This window comes from Enhydra lutris, unplaced genomic scaffold, assembly GCF_002288905.1.
Source record: "Enhydra lutris kenyoni isolate GAN:26980312 unplaced genomic scaffold, ASM228890v2 scaffoldscaffold34, whole genome shotgun sequence".
Taxonomy (NCBI): domain Eukaryota; kingdom Metazoa; phylum Chordata; class Mammalia; order Carnivora; family Mustelidae; genus Enhydra; species Enhydra lutris.
The window spans coordinates 19,219,077-19,233,525 of NW_019154118.1; the positions used below are offsets into that span (position 1 = coordinate 19,219,077).

The 14,449-nt window shown below is 39.0% G+C and overlaps 1 pseudogene; it reads left to right on the forward strand.

Moving 5' to 3' along the window:
- LOC111154015 overlaps positions 1-13,106 on the forward strand; it is a 77,290-nt pseudogene extending 64,184 nt beyond the window's left edge.
- Positions 13,107-14,449: the final 1,343 nt, after the last annotated feature.

The following is a 14,449-nucleotide window of genomic DNA, read 5'->3' on the forward strand; positions in this document are numbered from 1 at the left end:
TTTCACTGCCATAAGCAAACATACAGGAAAGGCAGATCAAAAATGTACAAAGCTAGTAAAATATTAAAGTACTAATGTTAATTTTATATATAATTAGTTGTCCTACACATGGAAGAGGGAGTAAAAATGTAGTTCTTTTAGAATGTGTTTAAATGTAAACAACAGTCACCTTTATAGACTGCTATATATATGATATTATATAAACATAGTAGCCACAAATCAAAAATGTATAAAAAAGGAATCCATGCATGATAAGAAAGGAAAAGAATGACCAAACAACTAGAATAAAATTAACAGTATGGAGTGTTTATTACATTTAATTATTAATAAGTATGTGCTTATTGCCAATCAGAAGACCTAGGGAGACTGAATTAAAAAGAAAAAAGACCCACCTATATGCTGTCTGTAAGAGATCCACTTCAGACCTCAAGACACATACAAACTAAAAGTAAAGGAAGTGATGGGAAAAAGAGCCAGCATCTCTATACTTGTATCAGATATAACGGACTTTAAAAGAAAGACAACAGCATTACACAATAATAAAGGGATGGTTCAAACAAGAGGATATAGAACAATTATAAGTACCTACACACTTAACAGACATAAAGGGACTTGCGGTCATACACTACTAATAGGGAACTTCAACAGCCCATTCCCATTAAGTAGTGACTTTGAATGACACATTAGACCAGATGAACTTAAGGTGATATACACAGAACAGTCCATCCACAAAAGCAATATACACATTCTTTTCAAGTGCACATAAAACACTCTCCAGGTAGATCACACATAGGAACACAAGTAGATTGAAATTATATCAAACATTTTTTCCAAACACAACGGTATGAGAAACTAGAAAGCGCACCAACAGGCTATACTACACAACCAGTGGGCTGATGGAGAAAACAAAAAGTAAATTAAAAAACACCAGGACACAAATAGAACTAGAAATACTATGGTCAGACATCTTTGGGACACAGCAAAAGCAGTTTCTAGAGGGACATTTATGGCCATAGAGGCCTACATCAAAAACAAGAAAAATATCTAACCTAACACTTAAAAACAAAACCCAAGATTAATAAAAGGAAATAATAAAGATCAAAGTAGAAACAAATGAAAAACAGACTTAACCACAGAAAAGATAAAGAGCTAGTTATTTGAAAAACCTGATAAATCTAGTCAGACACATCACGAGAAAGCGTAAATGAAAGACAAAAAATAACAGCACAAAAATAAGGGACTACTATGAAAAAAGTTATATACCATAAAATTGGGCAGCCTGTAAGATTTCTTTCCAGAAATCCTGGAAATACACAGTCTTCCAAAATGGAATACTGATTACTTGGGATGAAATTGAGCTGGTAATCAAAAATTCTCCCAACAAACAAAAATCCAGAACCAGATGTATTCACAGAAGAATTCTACCAAACATTTAAAAAAACAGTTAACCTAGTCTTCTCAAACTACTCCAAAAAAGTAGAAATGGAATGAAAACTACCAAGTTCATTTTATGAAGCCAGCATTACCTTGATATCAAAATCAGACAAAGACACAACAAAAAATATAGGCTAATATCCCTGATGAACATAGCAGCAAAGATCCTCAACAAAATATTTGTAAACCATACTCACAAACATTAAGAGCTTCATTCACTGTATTTGAGATTTATTCCAAGAATTATTCAATACAGCAAATCATCAATGTGATATACCACATTAATAAAAATGAAAGATAAAAACCGTATGATCAGGGAGCCTAGGTGGCTCAGTCAGTTAAGCGTCTAACTCTTGACTTCAGCTCAGGTCCTGATCTCAGCATTGTGAGATCATGTGAGCCCCCACATTGGGTTCCATGCTGGGCATGGAGCCTGCTTCAGAGTCTGCCCCTCCCTCATCACTTTCACTCTTAAAAAAAAAAACCCTATGGTCATACAATAGATGAGATAAAGCACTTGGCAAAATTCAATATTCATTTGTGATTAAAAACTCAACAAAGTAGGTTTAGAGGGAATATACTTCAACATAATAAAGGAAATACATGACAAATCTCTAGCTAATATCACACTCACTGTTGAAAAACTAAAGCCTTTCCTCTAAAACCAGGAACATGTCAAGGATGTCCAGTCTCATCTCTTATTTCAACCTAATACTAGAAATAATAGCTGTAGCAATTAGAGAAGAACAAGAAATAACAGTTATCTAAATTGGTAAGGAAGAAGCAAAACTGCCACTATTTATAGAAACCCTAAAGATTTCAACAATCTACTAAAACTAATAAATGAATTCATCAAAATTGAGGATACAGAATTAATATATAGAAATCTGTATATCTATTACACTAATAACAAACTAGCAGAAAAATTAAGAGTATAATCCCACTTATAATTTGCATTAAAAAGAATAAAATACTTAGGAATAATAACAATGAATACCTAGGAATTTAGCCAAGTGAAAAACCTATACTTGAAAACTCTAAGAAAGACACTGAGGAAGTAATTAAAGATAACACTGAAAGGATACACCATGTTAATGGCTTGGAAGAATATTGTTAAACAGTGCATTCTACTGAAAGCAATCTACAGGTTCCATGCAATCCTGATCAAACTATCAATAGATTTTTCCACAGAACTAGAACATACAATCCTAAAATTTACATGGAACTGCAAAAGTCCCCAAATTGCAAAAGCAATTTTGAGAACGAACAAAGCTAGAGGTAGCAGAATTCCAGATTTCAAGATATACTACAAAGCTGCAGTCGTCAAAACAGTATGGTACTGGCACAAATATAAACACATACATCAAGGGAACAGGATAGAGACCCCAGAAATGTCTATACTTTCATGGTACATCAATCTATGAGAAAAGAGGCAAGAGTATACAATGAGGAAAATGGAGTCTCTTCAAGAAATGCTTTTGGGAAAACTGGACCACTTTCTTACACTATATACAAAAATAAACCCAAAAAGGATTAAAGACCTAACTGTAAGATCTAAAGCCATAAAACACCTAAAACAAAATAGGCAAAAACATCTAAAACAAAACAAGCAACATTTTATGGCTATGTCTCCTCAGGTAAGGGAAACACAGGAAAAATAAACTATTGGGACTATGTCAAGCTCGAAGGTTTTGCCCAGTAATGGAAACTAGCAACAAAATGAAAAGCAACCCATTAAATGGGAGAAGGTATTAGCAAATGATATATCCTGCAAAGTGCAAATATTCAAAAATATATTAAGAACTCACACAATACCAAACATGATAATCTAACTAGAAATGGGCAGAGAGGGGCACCCAGGTGGCTCAGTCCGTTAAGTGTCTGCCTTCAGCTCAAGTCATGACCCTGGAGTCCTGGGCATCGGGCTCCCTACTCAGTGGGGAGTCTCCTTCTCCCTCTGCCCCTCTCCCTGCTCAAGCACATGCACACACACAGGCTCTAATAAATAAAATCTTTTAAAAATTTTTAATTTTAATTTTAAAAAATGGGCAAAGAACCTAAATAGACATTTTTCAAAGAAGACATATGGATGGCCAACGGCCACAGGAAAAGATGCTCAACATCACTCATCATCAGGGAAATACAAACTGAAACCACAACGAGCTATCACCTTTCAGAATGGTTAGTATCAAAAAGACAAGAAATAACAGCGTTGACAAAGGTGTGGAGAAAAAGATACTCTAGTGCACTGTTGGTGGGAATGTAAATGGGGTGCATCCACTATGCAAAACCAGTAGGGAGATTCCTTAAAAGTTAAAAATAGAAATACCACTCAGGGGGCGCCTGGGTGGCTCAGTGGGTTAAAGCCTCTGCCTTCGGCTCAGGTCATGATCCCAGGGTCCTGGGATCGAGCCCCGCATCGGGCTCTCTGCTCTGTAGAGAGCCTGCTTCCTCCTCTCTCTCTGCCTGCCTCCCTGCCTACTTGTGATCTCTGTCTGTCAAATAAATAAATGAAATCTTAAAAAAAAAAAAAAAAAGAAAGAAAGAAATACCACTCAGTAATTCCACTTCTGGTTATTTACCTGTAGAAAATGAAAACCCTAATTCAAAAAGATATATGCACCCTTGTGTTTACTGAAGCATTATTTACATGCAGCCTAAGTGTCCACTGATTGATAAACGGATAAAGAACACATGATGCACATACAAGAGAGACTATTACTTAGTCAAGAAAAAGAAAGAAATCTTGCCATTTGCCTCAGCATGTGTGGAACTAGATGGTATTATGTATGCTAAATGAAATAAGCCAAACAGAGAAAAATATCATATAATTTCACTGACATGTTGAATCCAAGAAATAAGCAAATGAGCAAACTCTTTGTTGCCTTGAGGAGAGGACAAAGTAGGGATAAATGAACCTGATAAATGGGATTAAGAAGTACAATCTTCCAATTATAAATAAGTCATGGGGATGAAAAGTACCACATAGGGAAGATGGTCAATAATACTGTAATAACTTCATATGTTGACATATGATTACACTGATCGTGGTGAACATTTTGTAATGTAAAGAATGGGCATATCGCTATGTTCTATACCTGACAGTAATATAATATTGTATATCAACTATAATTAAAAATAATTTTTAATTTAAAAAATGTTTACATGTCACTCAAAATTATCAGAGTTTAAATAATATGATGATAGGTAAATAAACAAGCAAATTTCATAATAGGTAAAATAACTTGGTTCGTTTCATTATGTCACATACCTTGTATTTTCAGTTTTGTTCTGGTCTAAACTTACCTATCTCCTTCCGTCACTGGAATACCTCCATGAGGTCCTCACACCCTAAAATATCACTGAGCCCAGGAAAGCCACCAATGGAGACTGAACAAAGAATAAAGGGAATCATGGAGAAACCAAACCAGCTGACCCCACCCAGACTTCTCACCCACAGGAACATCACCACCCGAGCCACACACAGCTCAGCCACCATCTGCCAGCCTTGAGACTCCTACTGGAGGGGAGATCAGCTAGACATCCTGCTGGGGGTGCAGGGGGGAGTAGGTGGTATTTCCTGAGGGCCAGGATGTCATGCCCCTCTCTAAAAGCAGCACTGTAGGAAAGGTGATACACTTCCACAATGGCACCTACCTTGTCAGGGTCACTCTGTTCTGGGAAGGCCAGGTCCCTGTCCTCGTGATCATCCACCCCTATGAAGGCGTATCTGCTCTCTGGAGGTAAAGAACCAAGGCCACAACGGGGTTATTTTCAAAGATAAATTCGTTAATGCCACCACTCATGCCTTCGCTGAATATATGGCCTAACCCTAAACTCAAGGGTGTGAGACCTCCGCACACACCCTGTAGAGCCCTGCCTCATATGCCCACTCGCAACTGAGAAATTCTTACCTTCCTGTCAAGGAATAAGGCCTTTTTCACACACAAATACAGTTTTAAACACCCTGCGAAGTTCCCATGGGCAGTGCTATATTGCCCATCTCAATTAATAGTGAACATGACATTTTCTGATGCCTCTTCTACTCAAGGTCTGGTCAGACATGTGGTGTTTGTGAGACCCCTTTTTATGACTCTCCCTGCCGAGTTTGGCATTGCCCCCAAAAAGGTCACTGACAGAGGCTGCCCAAAGTGGGACTCTGTATTACATGTCCCTTTACTTTCCCATGAGGACCAGTATTCCCAGTCAATCATGTCTTTCACTGTAGACCTAGGTTTACAAAATATGCTCCGTGTAAAAGTATTCTGATATGTGTTTAAAATGTTATTCCAAAAAAAGACTCTTTGATAAAATTAAACAATCATCTGCCTTCATCTCGCATATCCAATATGCAGAATCCCTCTTAAATATCTTTTGCATTCACCCATTTCTCTCCCTGCCTAGTGCTGCTGGGTTCAGATCATTACCACCTCATCTAGATCACTTGAACTAGCCTCCCTCCCAACAACCCTGCCCTCTTCACTGTCCACACTGCATCCTGAGTAATCTTTCCCCAAAGCCGACTTCTACTGGTCATCTCCAGTTGATCTCAAGATCAGACACTCAGCACGTGCTGCTCGGATTGAAGGAGTCCATATTCACCGAGCTGCAATGTAGTGATGCTTAAAAGCCCCCAGTTAACAGGCCTCCACAAACTGGGGTATGAGCATATTTTTCTCATCGATCATGGCTGCATCAATTCTCTTTCTTCCCTTGCTCACCAATAGATGCTCACTTGTTAGTCTACCAGTTCTCCATTAAGCTGGAGAACTTCATTGGTTAGAATGACCTATGAGGGTCTCTTCATGAGCCATTTTGCAAAGGGTAACTGCGTACCACCACAAATCCAGAACCTGTGGGCCAAGTCTGAGATGACCTATTACTTCCAGACTCTTTTGCTCCTTTGCTAACTTTCTGTGTTTCAGAAGCTCTGTCCATTTCTTCTTCCTTTCCATTCTGCTACTATCCATTTTGATCCCATTTTCCCTAAGCTTGATGACAGAGGGGAATGCTACTTTCTTCCCTCAAGTGTTCAAAAAATATGCTAGGAGGAAGTCAAGTATGGATAGCAAACACAGAAAAATAACATGCATTCCAGATTTCATGTAGTTATCCAAGTGTTGATCTGTAGTCCTTGACTCTTTTCTGAAATAAGTAAAAGCTCAGTTGGGTTTCTATTCTTTCCCTTTGATCTCTAATGGGGTATCTCACCAAATCTTTTCTTACCCACTAACCATTCTTAGGCCTAAAGTCACAGTAAGGATGAAAATGTGATCCCTTCCTTTCTCTGAATTGAACCTGAAAAGTCATCAACAGCAGAGAATGAGGTACCACTTCTGTTTGTTATATCTGGCACCTAGCTCCCCATTCCTCCCCATATTCCCTTTTACATATACACATACACAGGTTTGAAACAGAGTGAGTCAAAAGGAGGGTAAGAGCTTTGAAGCAGGAAAGTCCGGTAGTCTTTCATCAGCTGGAGGAAAGAAATGCAATGTATATTTATTCATGCATCAGACTAAACATGACTTTGTGCCAGCTTCTCTGAAGATATTAGGGAGATAGCAGTGGATCAGGCAAATGTACTACCTTCCTTGATATAGTTTGCACTCATCAGAAGGCAAGTGTCTAGAAAAATGGGAGGTAAGCATAGCAAGAAACATAGATAAAGAAGCAAAAAAAGGTCTGCACACCATGCTAAGGAGGCTTACATCCTTGCATAAGTGACTGGGATTTTAAATAGTAATGAACGCAGTTGCATTTGCAACTAGAAAGAATGTTCTGGCAGTTGTACTGAAGAATACAGGTGGATAAAACTGAGACAGTAAGGTTTATTAGAGGCTCACTGTACTCCAAGAAAAATAGTACATGAACTTAAAAAGTGACACAGAAATGATGAACGAAGAGAACTTGCATATTAGATCAATATTTTGAATTGAAAACCCCAGGACACACTGATTGCATGTGGGAGTTGAAATGGTGCAACTTTCTTAACTTATGGACATCTCCCAGCATGACAGTAAGTTTGTTCTGTCCTGTGGAGGGTGGTACATGGCATGGGTGTTCCAAGAGACGTTCTTATGCAGGGGAAATTTATCAATATGAATTCTGGGAATCATGGATTTCTTGGGGCACAATTCCTAGCCCGTGTCTGTGATGTCAATCACCTTGGATCTTAAAGAGAGAAATCAGCTCAAGGAAATTATTTCAAACTCTTTTTATAAGAGATTTTTATAGTTGTTTATCCAAAAGGGGAAAGTATTAGTATTCTACATTCATATTTAAACATGGTAGTACACCTCCTAGGGTCGGTGATCTGTCTGGGACACTGTGCAAATGTCTTTAATGGTTACCCTCAGCTTCAGAGTAGGAACATTTTGGTTTGGTTATCCTCATTCTCTGTTGGCATAACTTCCTAACCTTTAGTTTATGCGCTTAGCAATTTGATATGGAGTTTCCATTTTATTAAAATGTGTTTTAGTGGCAAATGCAAAGCCATGTTACTTATAAAAGAATAATGTTTTTACTTGGCTTTAAAATAACTTTCTATAAAGCCTGAGTTTACCAATAACATTCATTTTGAGATTTATTTCAACTAATGATTTATTACCTAATATTTATTCATGTGTTCTGCAAATGTTTATTAAGGTTCTAATAGATATGAGGAATTATGGGCAAATGGAGAAAAATAAATGTTCAGCAAGGCTGCAATCCGAAAAGACATTCAAACTACCAATTCTATGAAGAAAGTAAAAAGGCAAGGGCTTATGTTAAAGTTGATATTTGACTTAGCCCTGAGGATATCTGTAGACAGAGAATGAGGTGAAAGAGAAAACTCATAAAGATCATGAGTTAGGGTTGCCAGGTTTAGCAAATAGTAATCTAGGGTCTAAGTTAAATTTGAGTAATTTCTAGTTGTTTATGCCCATTACTTGACATAAAGGGTAACTACTGCATGGAAAATATACTAAGTTATTCCTTTTTAGAAATAATTCAAATTTAATCTGGTATCCTGTATTGTTTTTTTTTAATCCGATAACTCTACGCATAAGCAAAATCACCATGACGTTTGTTCAATAGGCCAGTGGAGTGAGTATTCAGTGGACCATGTCAAAGGAAGAGGCTAGAAAGAAAGGAAGAAACTAAATCATAGAAGTTCTCAAGTAGCATGCTGAGAATTTTAGGGTTCATTCTGTAAGCTTTTGAAAGCTACAGAAATCAACTAAGGAAGGAGTGATACGATCCACTTTGTGATCTGAAAAGCTATTTCACAAATTTAACAAAATGTGATCTAGGGGCACCTGGGTGGCTCAGTCTTTTAAGCATCTGCCTTCAGCTCAGGTCATGACCTTGAGGTCCTGGGATCAAGCCCTGCATTGGGCTCCCTGCTCAGCGGAGAGCCTGCTTCTCCCTCTGCCCCTCTGCCCTCTTTGTGCCCTCTCTCCCTCTCACTCTATCTCAAATAAATAAATAAAATATATATTTTTTAAATTTTAAAATGTGCATGATCTATAGAAAAATGTTTAATGTTACTAAGTGATATAAAGTAAGGGGCTTTTCTTCTTCTATTTATATAAATGTTGGATGGGATGACTTGATGTTGAAAAGGTGTCAAAGTGGTTTAAAACAATAAAAATATATCCTCTTGCAGTTCTGTAGTTCAGTAGTCAAACATGTATCTCACTGAGCTAAAAAAAAAAAAAAAAGTTATAATAGGGCAGCATTCTTTTCTGGAGGCTCTAGGGCAGAATCTGCTTCCTTGCCTTTTCCAGCTTCTAGAAGCACCCTTGTTCCTCACAGCCCTCTTCCTCCATTTTACAAAGCTACAACAATAGGTCAGTTCCCCACCTCACATCCTTCTGACGCACTCCTCTGCCTCCCTCTCCCACTTTTGAGCATAAGTGAGATCTAGAGTGGTCCTACCTGGATCATCCAGGATAATCTCCCATCTCGAAATCCATACCCATAATCGTATCTGGAAAGTCCCTTTTGCCAGAGAAGGTAACATATTCACAGGTCCCAGGGATCAGGATACAGATATCTTTGGGGGGACATTAGTCCCTCTACCATAATGTTTAATCTGTAAATATAATGGAATCTTATTATTACCAACATACTATTATGTAAATGTTAACACTAATCATAAGAACATTTGTTATATCTGATATAGTCTTTCAGAGCACTGAGCTTGACACTTAGCAAAAATGTATATCCTGACACGTAAATACTGTACAATGGTTTACAATAATGAGCTGTAAGGCTGTCTTCTCACCAAGCGCGCCGGCACATTCGTAGGATAGGCAGACGGGCTCCTACGACCCCAGAGGAACGACATTCAGTCATCCGGGGCGCAATGCTACCAAACCTCACAACCCAACCGCGTCACACTGGAATTTTAATAAAATTATAGGATTACAGAATCTCTCTTTAGCAAACCAAATCACTAGGACTTAGCTATTGCAGGATTACCTGAAAGAATTCTTATTTCAGGATTTTCCAATCCTTCCACCATCCCTATGTTCCCACTCTGTCCACAGGTCACAAACCCAGGACAGCCGTGCTTATGACTGTTCTGTGGATCTAGACAAACAGGGACTGCAAGGTCTATGGGGGGCTAAGCATGGACAGTAAAGCAGAGACTGGGTGTGGTCTCCCAGTATCCATTTGGTAGGAAAACACCATTGGTAACAAAACACCATTATTTTAGTTCAGCCCATGGTCACCCAACTAAAGGCTATAATCTTCCTTGCAGCTAGTGGTGACCACAACGACATTTTGCCCAGGATTATGAGTGGAAGTGCTATGGAAAACATTTGGGTCATGTCTTAAGAGTAAAACAAATTGCCCTCCCCCTCCTACTGGTTAAACTCTAGATATAATGCTGAGAGATGAAAGAGCCACGTCAGATCATGAGATTGATGTCCTATGTTAAGAATAGCACCATGGGGTGCCTGGGTGGCTCAGTCAGTGAGGCGTCTGCCTTCAGATTGGGTCATGGTCCTGGGATCGAGCCCCGTGTCAGGCTCCCTGCTCAGTGGGCATCCTGCTTTTCCCTCTCCCTCTGCCTCTCCCCTGACCCCACCTCCCCACTTGTGCATGCTCTCTATCTCAAATAAGTAAATAAAATCTTAAAAAAAAAGAAAAAAGGGAATAGCACCTTCATTGTGATGATGGTGTCGTGGGTATAAGCGTATGTTCAAATTCACCCAACTGTACACATTAAATACACGCAGTTATCTACATGTCAGTTACACCTCAGTAAAGCTGCAAGAAACTAATAAAGTTAAGATTATCGTACCTTGGGTGGTTCCGTGGGTTAAGCCTCTGCCTTCAGCTCAGGTCATGATCTCAGGATCCTGGGATGGAGCCCCGTGTTGGGCTCTCTGCTCAGCGGGGAGCCTGCTTCCCCCTCTCTCTCTGCCTGCCTCTCTGCCTACTTGTGATCTCTGTCAAAATAAATAAATAAAATCTTAAAAAAAAAAAAAAAAAAAAAAAAACCCTCCCCCAAAAAAAAAAAAAAAAAAAAGAGTGGCAGAAAAGGGCAGAAGGAACTGCAACCCTTGAAACCATGGAACATCATACTGGCCCTGGCCTGCTCACTTTAGGACTGTTAGGTGAGGGATAAATTTATATTTTTAAGTCATTATTGTTTGCTTCCTGTCTAATACAGAATATGCTATCAGTACAGAAATGCTACGTAACAAACCTAAAATATAAGCATTAACTCAGTGGGCATAGGGTGGGGGGCATAGTGAGGGAAAAGCAAACATGACAGGTGAGAAATCTGATGATTTTCATCATGCCATAGCAAAACTCTTGGTGCACTGCTACTTGCAATGCATTGGAAGGCAGGCATGTGCCAACAGAGCCTGTAATTCTAATGGAACTTGCTGGAAAATCTCAGGATATTAGTTTATGTTCTCTGCTGCCTGTTACTTTTTGTGAAATCCTATTTTTAAAGTATCAATTCAAACTAGGTATTTTACTGCTTGGATTTCTCGAAACATGGATGTTTTATATTTTTAAGCTAGTTTTTAATTAAAAACTGTATTAAAAATTCATAGAAAAAATAAGACTACTGCTTCATTAGTGGAACATTGGTAAGTAGTTTGGTGCAAGGACACCAACTTTTAGACCACTAATATTCAGGTCAGTGACAAAGGCCTAAGTATGAGAGAAAATGAACAAGAAGGAATCAAGATGACTCAAAAAAAGGAATGAGCAGAAGTGGCTAAAACAAAGCTGGTGATCAAAAAATAGTAAGAGGAAGGGAAGGAATTAGGAAACAGGAGTTTGAGGAAGAGAGAAAGAAATCAACAAAGGGAAGGACAAAGAAGGAAGGTTACATATTTAATATATCAATAAGATCACTTACCACAAGTGTTTCTGTTACTAGAGAGTGGAAAAAAATAAAAGACAAGCACCAAGTCAGAATGAAGATTCCCGTCCTTGGTAGTTCTACTTCAGAAGGAAGGTGGACTACAACATTTTGTAACCAGAGTCAGTCACATACAATTGAGATAAAGGACAGTTTGAAGGGAAAATTCATTTACCTCCTGGGAGACTCGACCCTGTACCGGTGGATTGGACACTTACCCTAACTTGTAAAAAGTATGTAATTATTTTACATTCCTCAGAAATTCAGGCTGATATTAAAGTACTTTTAGTGAGATCTCTATTCTCTCATTTCAGTTATTTTATTTTCAACTTCATTTAGATTTCTAGATTTGAGCCTTTTAATTTAAAATGTGTTTTATTCGCTCTTTCACAAGAAATGTTGTTTTTCTTTATAAGTTCCAATGAAAACCTTACACTTTGATATTTCGTACATATGAACAGAGAGCCTACCCTCAAGTACAGGATGTTCCAGTCAAACATAATCTAGATGGAAAGTATTGTAAGTGATAGAATATTCTAGTAATCATTGCCTTTGAGTTAAACATTTTATTTTTTTATTAGCACTAAATTTTTTTGATCTTCATGGAACTGGAAGTTTTTTGAGATTTTATTTATTTAACTTATTTGAGAGAGAGAGAGCATGAGTGTGGGGGGTAAGCGAAGGGAGAAGCAGACTCCCCACTGAGCACAGAGCCTGATCCCAGGACCCTGAGATCATAATCTGAACCGAAGGCAGACACTTAACTGACTTAGCCACCCAGGCGCCCCATGCAACTGAAATTTTTAAGAAACATTTGCTTTTGGATGCAGACGGACATACTTAGATTGGTACACAGCTACTCTTTTGTCACTCTTCCAGCTCTACTCTGTGGTAGATAAGGGTTCTATCCCTCAGGAAGCTGACTGGATATCAGGTGACAAAAACTCAGCCATTGTCGTCATCATCATCACACTTGGCCAGCACTTCAGGCCCCTCCTCATTGACATTTTCATTCACAGGGTCATCAGAGCCTAAAAAGCTTCTTAAGGACTGTTCCCAAGAAGCCCAGTTTCTTACTAAAGTGATCTTTAAGACAGAAAACATTGGGACAACAGAAAGGTTTGTAAACGTCCACGGTTATATACAATATCTTACTATGAGCACATTGTCAAAGATCTCCGTGTGTGTCGCTGATGCTGGTGACCAGACCATTGCATATGACATGAACAGTGTCTACCTCCATGATCATGGAATTGGAAATCAGATTAACATGTTCTTAAATGACATTTGTTGAAGCATAAATACACGAAATCCCTAGAAACCAATCTCTGCAAATAATTCTACATGTATTGTTAGAGAAATTTCATTTTAGGAACAAAGACAATCAAAAGAATCCATCTAGGCAGGAAGGACATTTAAGAACAAAGACAAATGACACTGGATGCAAAGCCTGGAGAATCAGACATGAGATTGACTACACCGTCCCTGGAGCCTGTCTACACATGATAATAAATGTTCATATCGGGACGCCTGGGTGGCTCAGTTGGTTAGGCCGCTGCCTTCGGCTCGGGTCATGGTCCCAGGGTCCTGGGATCGAGTCCTATGTCGGGCTCCTTGCTCAGCGGGGAGCCTGCTTCTCTCTCTGCCTCTGCCTGCCTCTCTGCCTGCTTGTGTTCTCCCTCCCTCTCTCTCTCTCTCTCTCTGACAAATAAATAAATAATTTAAAAATAATAATAAAAAAATAAATGTTCATATTCCTTAAACAAATTTGGGTCATAATTTCTGTTACTTGTGGCGGAAAGCATTCTACTTGATACTTTGATAGGGTAAATGAGAATAAACATGTGATCCTCATGATACGTCCTCTAACATTTTCTGTAAAGGGCTACATAGTGAATGTTTTGCACCTTGCAGGCCATTCATCTCTGTTACAACTGCTCTGCCACTGTGGGGTGAAAGTAGCACTAGCCCACATGTAAATGAGTTAGTATGGCTACATTCCAAGGAAACTGTATGACAGTGAAATTCAGACTTTGTATAAGTTATTCTTCTTTTGATTTTCTCCCAGATTTTTAAAAATACAAAAACTATTCTTAGACTTCCAGGGAATACAGCAGAGGAGGAAGGTTCTAGGCTCCCTTCATCCCTTGGGTACACCCAGAGAACACCCACATCAGCATAAATAACTCAGAAAATGAACCAAAGACTGGCAGAACAGATTCTCTACAGCTCACCGTAGAGAAGAGGCCACCTCAAAGAGGGTAGGAAGGGTGGAAACATAGTCAGGAGCCAAACTGACCATGGGGCTGTCCATAGGAGAACAGGACACCACGGGCAGGGAGAGGAGAGAGGAACAGATCACACACCAGGTACGTCAGGCATGGGCAACTATACCGGGAAGACAATTCTCCGTAACATTTGGCTTTGAAAACCAGAAGGGCCCAACTTTATGCGTTCTTACAGTTCTTACAATCGGTGGGGTTAAAAATCAGCTGGCTCAGCTCTGGCAGAGTCAGAGGGTGATAGGGAACTGAGCCCCTGCTCTTAAAGAGACAGCACAACAAACGGTCTTTGGAGATCCAGCACAGAAGCGAAGCAGCAGTTTGATAAACGCCTGGGCTATACAGGAAAGAGATT